This window comes from Helianthus annuus, chromosome 8 (genome assembly GCF_002127325.2).
Source record: "Helianthus annuus cultivar XRQ/B chromosome 8, HanXRQr2.0-SUNRISE, whole genome shotgun sequence".
Taxonomy (NCBI): Eukaryota; Viridiplantae; Streptophyta; class Magnoliopsida; order Asterales; family Asteraceae; genus Helianthus; species Helianthus annuus.
In genome coordinates, this window is record NC_035440.2 from 133473571 (window position 1) to 133484086 (window position 10516).

Below are 10516 nucleotides of genomic sequence, written 5' to 3' on the forward strand. Positions count from 1 at the left end.
GTCAATGATCCAAATTTACAATTAAAAAATTAAAAAATTTTGAATTAAAAAAAAAAGAAATCAAACAACTGAATTTCCCTTAGTGTTTTTTTTATTTATTTATTTATTTATTTTTTTTTTTGAAAATCAACTTTCATTCAACCACAAAACCGACTAGCTATTACCAAGGCGGAAATTGTAAGCCGAAAACCAAACAAAACATACAAAATTACGTCACATCAGAATGACACCACCTATCCCACTTCACTGTACCTTGTTTAAACCTATGCTTGTACCACAAAAATACCCAAAGACTTAACGTCCGCGACAATGTCGACCACCGTTGTATCTTTATTTGAAAAATTCTTCTCGTTTCTAGCCCTCCATAAATGCCAACAGACAATGATAGTTATACCATGCAACACCGTTTTCTTATTAGCTGATCCGCCACAATGCTCATGAAGATCGACCAAATCCTTAACATCAAACGCGTAAACCTCCGGTATACGAAACCACTTCAAGATACCATCTGAAACGCCCGCTGAGATAATACAGCCAGTTAAAAGATGCCCAACACTTTCTTCCTTGCTATCACCCCAAGCACACATTATGTTTTCCACATGAATATTTCGTCTCGTCAATGCCACCTTTCTCGGTAATCGATCCAAAAAGGCTCGCCACATAAAACAGTACATTTGCTTGGCACCCACTTACTCCATTGAAATCCAAATCGATCGTTATTAACCGAACTACGTAGCCATCGCTTAGTCTCCGCAACAGTGAACTCTTTATTCCTACCGTTCTATTCCCATTCATCTTCTTTATCATTCAACACAAGATCGCGCAACAAGTCTTCCATCTCCGCTCTCTCATTTACTGCAGCAGTTGAATCCGGTGCCCTCCTCCAATCCCTTTTGATCATAAACGAAGTCTCCAATTTACACTAGCGCGCAACAACAGCAACGTGTTTCTGCCTTTCCAACATGAACATATTTAAGAATTTGTCCTTCAGCGGTACCTGGCATATCCAACAGTCTAACCACAAACGAATTTTTAACCCATTCCCAACTCTTCCTCATATCATTCTATTGACTTCTACCCCTTCCACCTTACACTTATTCCAAAAAAAATGCAATTCTTCCAAACCCCTGTGATAGTATTGTTCATTGGCACCGACCCCCACATTCGATTAGATCCATGAAACGCATCGATAACCCGCCTCCATAAAGTTTGTTGTTCAGAGTGATACCGCCATAACTGTTTCACTAACAAGGCCTTGTTATTCAACTCAAGTCTAGTCAAACCAATCCACCTTCAGTTTTCGGCTTGGTTACAACATCCCATGAGACCCAATTCATCTTTTTGACCTCATCCGAACCCCCCATAAGAAACGTCTCATTAACCCTTCCGAAGTAGTCACCACTTTAAGTGGAGTCTTAAAAAGCGAAAAATAATACGTGGGCAGACTATGCAAAACCGATTTAACCAAAGTTAGTCGGCCTCCAATAGACAAAGTATTCGCTTTCCATTTTGTCAACCGCCATCTAAACGTGTTCACAACCGGGTCCCAATTTGTAATTCGATTCATATTTGCCCCAACCTTAATTCCCAAATATAAGAACGGAATCGCTCCAGCTTTACATCTAAGAGACTCGGCTACACTGTTAACTTCATCAACACTAACATCCACACCAAACACAACCGATTTATTCAAATTAATCCTTAGTCCGGAACATAAGTAGAAAATCCGAAGAATTCTTTTCATATTAGAAAAGTTAAAATTAGACCATTCCCTAATCAACATCGCATCATCGGCATACAGCAAATGTGATAACATCAACCCATCTTTAGGCAACCGAACCCCGTCAAGAGCCCCAATATAACATGCTTTGCTAACCAAATCTGAAAACGCTTCCATCACTAAAATAAATTGGAAGGGATAGATAGGATCACCTTGTTGTATCCCTTTTTGACAACCGAACTCAAATGTTGGAGTGTGACAACTCGTATTTCGAACCTACTTTGTGTAACGAATGTGAACGTGTTATGATTATATGAGCTTTGATTTATTGAATGTTATTATGTGCATGTATGTACGTTATTGAATGTTTGTATTAAACACACAATATGATCCGATCGCACAACACTACACCTAATCACACAAGCTCACGTGGGGCCGTATCCATTGTAATCGGACCATAAGGGCAGCCCATGTGTGGGTTCGGCCCATCCTCCTCTTACACGCATACAAGCAATCCCCCTAAGAGTTTTGGTTCTCACTTGTTACTACAACACCAACACACACAAAACCCTAGCTCTCTCTCGTCTCTCCTTCGAAACCGACGGCACCAAGACTACTCGTTTGGATCAATTCTTGTTCACCATCTTTCATATCGGTTAGTATTTTGTTATTGTTTCATTGTTGAATGATGATATGATCTCATGCTTAGACTATATCGATTAGGAATGTATATGTGATGATAAGCTAGAACCGATTTGATGATGCTTGTTAAATCATTGTTAATGTTCATAGAAATCAGATTGTTCATGTTGTATGAGAACCGAATGGATGCATGTAATCGGCTTGTATGTGTGTTTTGGAATATGCTCATGTTAATCGGATGTTATGCCATAGATTCGAGTATTAGTATTGATCGGCTTTGAGGGTGGTATGTTTTAAGGCTTAATCCGATTGAATGTTATGATGCTTGTTCATGTTATAATGTTTGTTCATGATTGAATCGGATTAGGGTTCTTATGAGTTAGTTTAAAAATTGCAGTGTTTGATCGATAATTTGGTTGGTTTAGAAACTGTTGGTGTGATTGATTATCACAAAATAAGGAAACCGTTAATTTGGGTCAAACGAATTGAATTGGGATCGGTAAATGATTGCATGAAATTAGGAAATTGTAACTGATCACACAAGTCCCTAGATCGTACAAGAGACTTCGGTCGCACAAGGATAAACGCACAAATTCAAGCGCCCAAGGTGCCTCAGTCGCACAAGAACTAATGAACTGCACAAATTGTTATGTTGTGCTGTTGGGCCGAACAGCCCAAATCACCTAGTCGCACAAACCGAGCAGATCGCACAAGTCTGCTCGGATCGCACAAATCACTTGTACGTTATTTTGTTTGGGCCAATATGTTTTGGATTGTTATGTTGGGCCGGGTGTACCATTTGGGCTGGGTTAGTCCGATCGTACAAGTTGTCCGAATCGCACAAGGTTTAGGCACTTTTGATTGGGTCGTGTTTATGCTTAGATTGTTATTGGGCTTCTTGTTATTTTGGGCCGGATGTTCAGCTGAATCGCACAACATGATGTGGGTCGCACAAGGCTGTGCCGACCGCACAACATGTTGGGCCTACTATCTTTTGGGCTTGGTTATCTAAATCGCTCAAGTATGAATATGATATGCTCTTGATTGTTACCGTACCAAACGTGTTGTCATGAACTATACGTGCTCGTGATTGGTTAGACTATGTGTAAACATACATGCATTACTTTAGTCAAAACCTGACTTGTATGGTAACCCTGTTAGGACGTGGTTGACCCGACACACAAAGTGTTGAACCCGACCCAAGCCGTACTAGAAACTGACCGGTTGACATTATGTGCAGGTTTGTGACATGAATACATATATATATACGTGGAGGTGATGGTTTCATTGATGGGCTAAGAGACATCAGAATTTGCCATTGGTTACTCACTATCACAACAGCAGCAAGGTAGCCACCAACCCATAGATGCAAATTTGCATCATTTTCAAGTTCAAAAGCAGTGAGTATATACGGACTTGAAGAAACAACCTAGAAATAGCTTTTAGTTTTTGTGTACATTTGTTTCCATTTGCAACTATTGTAGATTGGTTTCGATTAGAAGTTTATGCCTTGCATTAGTATGTAAATTGAAAACTTATGTATGGATTTTTGGTTATTATTGTTAATTTCATTTTTTTTTTATAAATTATCTCATGTTTACTGCATTTTTTATTGTACAAAAAAATGAAAATAAAATGGTTAATTACATGAAAATGGTCATATAGAATCGTAATAAATATGTGTGACCAAAAGTTAGACAATCCCCGCATTTAAAATTACAAAATTTCGTGTGGCTATAAATAACCATTAGTCACGCCATAGTTGTTTGTTTTTTATTGTGTGACCAAATGATACCAAAAGTCATGGGGAAAGAAAATTATGTGTGACCAAAGTTAAGACAATAGCCACACTTAAAATTACAAAATTTCGTGTGGCTATAAATAACCACTAGCCACGCCATGGTTACTTTGTTTTTTGTTGTGTGACGGGATGATACCAAACGTCATGGAAAATGAAAGTTATATGTGACCAAAGGTTAGACGATAGCCACACTTATAATTACAAAATTTTATGTGGCTATACGTAATCATTAGCCACACTTTCGTCACTTTGTTTTTTGTTTGTGTGACGGAATGATAGCAAATGCCATGGGAAAAACAAATATGTGTGACCAAGTGTTAGACAATAGCCACATCATCACTTTGTTTTTATTATGTGATGAACTGATAACAAATGTCACAGGAAAAATAAATATGTGTGACCAAAAGTTAGACAATAGACACACTTAAAATTATAAAAGTGTTTTGTGTGTCCAACAAAAGTTTTTAGCCACATTTACAATAACTTCATGTGACTATATAATAGAATCGGTGACACTTACAGTAAATTCATGTGGTCGTTGCTTCCTTTTAGCCATACTTAATAGACAAAATGTTTGATTACAACAACCCTTTTTGCCACACTTTTTATTAATTGATGTGGCTAAAACATACTTTTTAGTAAATATATGTGACTATATAATAGAAACAGTCACACTTAAATTAAATTCATGTGGCTGTTGCAATCCTTTAGCCACACTTAATGGAGGAAATGCTAGATTTTAACAAAAAATGTTGGTACTTTTTAGCCACACATTTAAGTTCTACAGCCACTAAAAAGTGTGTGTGGCTGTATGATACCTACGATGACTCGAGCTTTGGTCACACTTGACTCGAAAAAAATATGTGTGGCGAAAGACATATAGTCACACTTTTTTTGTGTGGCTGTCTCCCTATTTTGGCGTAGTGCACGTGAGGCCGTATCCATTGTAATCAGACCATAAGGGCAGCCCATGTGTGGGTTCGGCCCATCCTCCTCTTACACGCATACAAGCAATCCCCCTAAGAGTTTTGGTTCTCACTTGTTACTACAACACCAACACACACAAAACCCTAGCTCTCTCTCGTCTCTCCTTCGAAACCGACGGCACCAAGACTACTCGTTTGGATCAATTCTTGTTCACCATCTTTCATATCGGTTAGTATTTTGTTATTGTTTCATTGTTGAATGATGATATGATCTCATGCTTAGACTATATCGATTAGGAATGTATATGTGATGATAAGCTAGAACCGATTTGATGATGCTTGTTAAATCATTGTTAATGTTCATAGAAATCGGATTGTTCATGTTGTATGAGAACCGAATGGATGCATGTAATCGGCTTGTATGTGTGTTTTGGAATATGCTCATGTTAATCGGATGTTATGCCATAGATTCGAGTATTAGTATTGATCGGCTTTGAGGGTGTTATGTTTTAAGGCTTAATCCAATTGAATGTTATGATGCTTGTTCATGTTATAATGTTTGTTCATGATTGAATCGGATTAGGGTTCTTATGAGTTAGTTTAAAAATTGCCTTGTTTGATCGATAATTTGGTTGGTTTAGAAACTGTTGGTGTGATTGATTATCACAAAATAAGGAAACCGTTAATTTGGGTCAAACGAATTGAATTGGGATCGGTAAATGATTGCATGAAATTAGGAAATTGTAACTGATCACACAAGTCCCTAGATCGTACAAGAGACTTCGGTCGCACAAGGATAAACGCACAAATTCAAGCGCACAAGGTGCCTTAGTCGCACAAGAACTAATGAACCGCACAAATTGTTATGTTGTGCTGTTAGGCCGAACAGCCCAAATCACGTAGTCGCACAAACCGAGCAGATCGCACAAGTCTGCTCGGATCACACAAATCACTTGTACATTATTTTGTTTGGGCCAATATGTTTTGGATTGTTATGTTGGGTCGGGTGTACCATTTGGGCTGGGTTAGTCCGATCGTACAAGTTGTCCGAATCGCACAATGTTTAGGCACTTTTGATTGGGCCGTGTTTATGCTTAGATTGTTATTGGGCTTCTTGTTATTTTGGGCCGTATGTTCAGCTGAATCGCACAACATGATGTGGGTCGCACAAGGCTGTGCCGACCGCACAACATATTGGGCCTACTATCTTTTGGGCTTGGTTATCTAAATCGCTCAAGTATGAATATGATATGCTCTTGATTGTTACCGTACCAAACGTGTTGTCATGAACTATACGTGCTCGTGATTGGTTAGACTATGTGTAAACATACATGCATTACTTTAGTCAAAACCTGACTTGTATGGTAACCCTGTTAGGACGTGGTTGACCACCCTTAGTTCAAGAACCTTTTGTGTATCTGCCGAGCAAACCAAGGTGAGTTCACACAGCCAAGGCATGGGGTTCCCGGGTGGGAATAGGATTGGGTGACTTATTGTATATACTCAGATGGTAGAACCTAACGATAAGATACGGCTAGACTAGTAACACTTATTGAACTGATCTTCGCACACCTGCCAAGGGTTGGCCGCGATATTATGACTGACTTCGCACACCTGCCTTAGGAAGGTCGCGAACTAAATTTACTGATCTTCGCACACCTGCCTGGGAGGCCGCGATACAAATAAACCTAGTCTAGAATACTTGGGAAAAACATCCCCTAATATCTTCGCATACCTGCCTGGGAGGCCGCGATGGAAACTAATACGATACATGACATAACGAACGAATATACTACTACTCACACTATACTATTACTGAACTATTAACTGTGAACTCGCTCAACTAGTTGTTGACTCTCTGCTGCATGCCTTGTAGGACCTTAGGTACTTATGGAGCTTGCACAAGGAGGAGCAGGTCGTTGTGGGGTACGGATCGTAGACGTTATGATAAACAATTGAACTTATAGCTTTACTTTGGGTTTTCATATTATGCTTTCGCTACTTAATTTACGTTTTGTTGAACATCAATCATGTCGTGATGAATTACATTAACTACTTTTAATATTAGATGCTATGTTCGATATGATTGGTGGCTTGATCCTGGTCATGTCACGCCTCCAAGCGGTGGTACTCCGCGTGTGGATTTTGGGGGTGTGGCATGGAGATCCGTTTACTATTACATAGGATCTAGCCGAAACCAAAATACCCCGGGTCCATTGCCACCATGAAGGAGGAAAACCCATATGTTCAAGAACCGATAACAAGAACTCCCAATTCACATTATCATACGCCTTATTGTGAGTGCATGCGTCTGTCGACTTCATCTTGTATCGAGTCTTGTTCTTAGAATGTTAGAACAGAGCATGTATTTCGAGATTTTATGTAATTTCGCATGAAGGGTTAATTCCGTTTGAAATGGTTCATGTAATTCCATGCGAAATTAGATTCCGCATGGAATCCTAATTTCGCTTGGAACCCATTCAAACGGAATCAGATGCTTATAAATACCCCTGTTCATGCGAAAACAGTAAGAACTTTTCTGGTCAGTGTAACGAAGTGGTGCCGAAGTGCTGTCTCGCTGTAATTTGTCATCTATTCAATCAAAAAGGCAGTTTATAGGTATATCTTGCTGAATTGACCTCATAATGTCTGTTTCCTCCTTTCATTTTGAGGATAAACTCTTCTGATCGACTCGTTCGGGTCCGAAACCGATCCTACAAGTGGTATCAGAGCTCAGGAGGAAGAGTTCATACCAATTCAGTTGCAAATTCTGATTTCTACACCTTCTTTTTCAAATAGAACTTGATTTCACGGTCAAAATGTTTTGAATTTCATACATCATGTGCGCTTTTTTGTATTAACAAACCCTAGAAAGTTTCAGAACTAAAATCGGCCTAGAACTAAATCAATTTGACAAATTTCGCATCGTGATGATGACATCAGCATAATTCCGCACGAGATTAGTACTTAATTCTGCACCAAAAGATAATTCCGTTTGAAATCTCATACGATATTAGCTATTTCCGTTTCAGTGGGGTAATTTTGTTTGGAAGGTTCGCACGGAATTTGTAATTCCGCTTGAAAGATCTGATCTCGCTTGATAATTCCGCACGGAATTAGTGATTCCGTTTGAAAAGGTGTTATTTCCTACGGAATTAGTGTAATCTCATTTGAAGATTGTAATTTCGTTTGAACTTGGTGATTCCGCTCCAAAGGGATCTCGTTTGAACTTAGTAATTTCGCACCAAGGTAATTCCGTTTGAAAGTAATTTCGCTTGGAAGAGTCTGATTTTGTGAACTTTGAAAACCGAAACATGGAAGAAGAATTCTACAACGCTTTTGCTACTCCGATTACCATGACACAGCAAACGATGCTGGAAAACGAAACGGGCACTATGCAAAAACCGCCCAAACTCATGAACATCGAGGAGTATAAGGGTTGGGAGGAACGGTTTGAGAACTGGGTACTAGCAAACTATCTAGATGCTTGGGAATGCATTGAAACGAAATACGTTAGACCAACGAATGATGACGAAGAGTTGATTGCTATCAAAGATCTTAGTGCCGAGGAGAAAAAGAAATACAAGAACGAAAAGATGATGATCAGTTTACTGCAACAGGCTGTGAAAGAGGATATCTTGGTCTTATTGCAACACACTGGGAGTGCATATTCGATTTGGAAAGCATTACGATCCAAGTTCGTTGGAAGCCAAGATATGATTAAAAACAAAAAGTCACTTCTGAAAAAAGAGTTTGATTTATTCCGTGGTTTGAAAAATGAAAGCACAAAGCAGATAATTGAAAGATACTGCAATCTGTTGGTAAACATGAAGAGGGTTAGCATTAACAAAGATAATGAAGAGTTGATTGAGAAACTGGCTGATGTATTGCCATATGAGACTTGGGGCACATACTTGATGATGCTAAAAAACAAGAAAGGATTCAACAATCTAACACTGAGCAAGTTTATTGAGAAGCTTGAAGCACAGGAAATGGAACAAAGAAAGATCTCTAGAATGAAAGTCTTTGATGGTGAACAAGATATTGGGCTGTACTACAAAACAGGGTTGAATGAAAAAACCAACATATCACCAAAGGTTTAAACCGCATTCAACGCAAAGAATTCATCAGGAGGTTCATCAAAAGGGTCAAATAGCAAAACAAGTTTCTCATCATATCCGTCTTTTGATCCTAATCTTTCTACAACAAAGAACGGAAAGAAGTTATAGTGCAATATTGTTTTGAATCTTGAGGATGATCAAGATTACACAGAAGAAGTTGCAAAAAGCCATATGTCTTTGTTGGGGACTGTTCTAGAATCGTATGGAAGTTTTGTTGCAGGTCGGATTGGGAATCTAATGCTGACTAGGGTGGATTACGATCAGATTGATGCTGAGGAGATGGAGTTAATGGACATAAAATGGTGTTTGGCTAGTGTGTTGAGGAGAGCTGGGAAATTCAAACAGATCACAGGAACCTAATGTTTCTACTTTAGGTTTTGATAAATCTAAAGTCACTTGTTTTCGTTGCAGGGAAAAAGAACACTTAAAGAGGGAGTGCACTAACCGCGAAGCAAATGGAGCTCAAAATCCGTTCAACAACAATGATTACTACCAGAAGGCCATCTACCATCAAGTTGCTCAACAACCAAATCAACAAGAATCACAAATGGCTCATGGAAGAAAGGTGATTGAAGAGTCTTCAAAGAGAGCTTGTATGGTGAGTCAAGATGAGGAGAAGTCATCAACAGCATTCAATTGGGACAAATATATCTCAGCTGACGGTAAAGCATGTGTGATAGACCAAGATGATGAAAAGTTACCTGAAGGGTTTAGCTGGGAAAATTTTAGTTGGGATGATTATGATCCTAACAAAACTCCAGTTCACACAGCTTTTGTTGCTCGAATTGAAGAAGATAATGATGATGACACTGAGTATTATGCAAAAAGAATGAGAGATCATTTGAAAATGATGGCAGAAAGTGACAGTGAAGATGAAAAAGCTAAACAGAAAAAGAAAAAGATCAAAACACCGGTCAGCAGTGATGTTGAGGAAGTTCTAGTAGTCAGAAGAAAAGTTAAAGAAGTTCCAAAGTTCAAAATTAATGAAGATGTTGATGCCAGAGAGATTCATGTGAATTGTGAAACCTGTGAGATCATGAAGAAGAAAAACAGTGAGTTGATAAACAACATGAACAGGTTGAAGGAATCTTACGATGTGTTGAACAAAGCAATGAATATGTACAATGAAACAAGCGATGAACAAGCAACAGCAATGAAGACACTTCAGGGAGCTTTCATGACAAAGCAGAAAATCGTTAACAACCACATTGAGAAGTGTGCTGTTCTTGAACAGAAACTTGAATTACAAAGAATTAAAACTGAAAGAGTTAATCGTTTGTTAAAAAGTTACTCATGTACTTCTTAT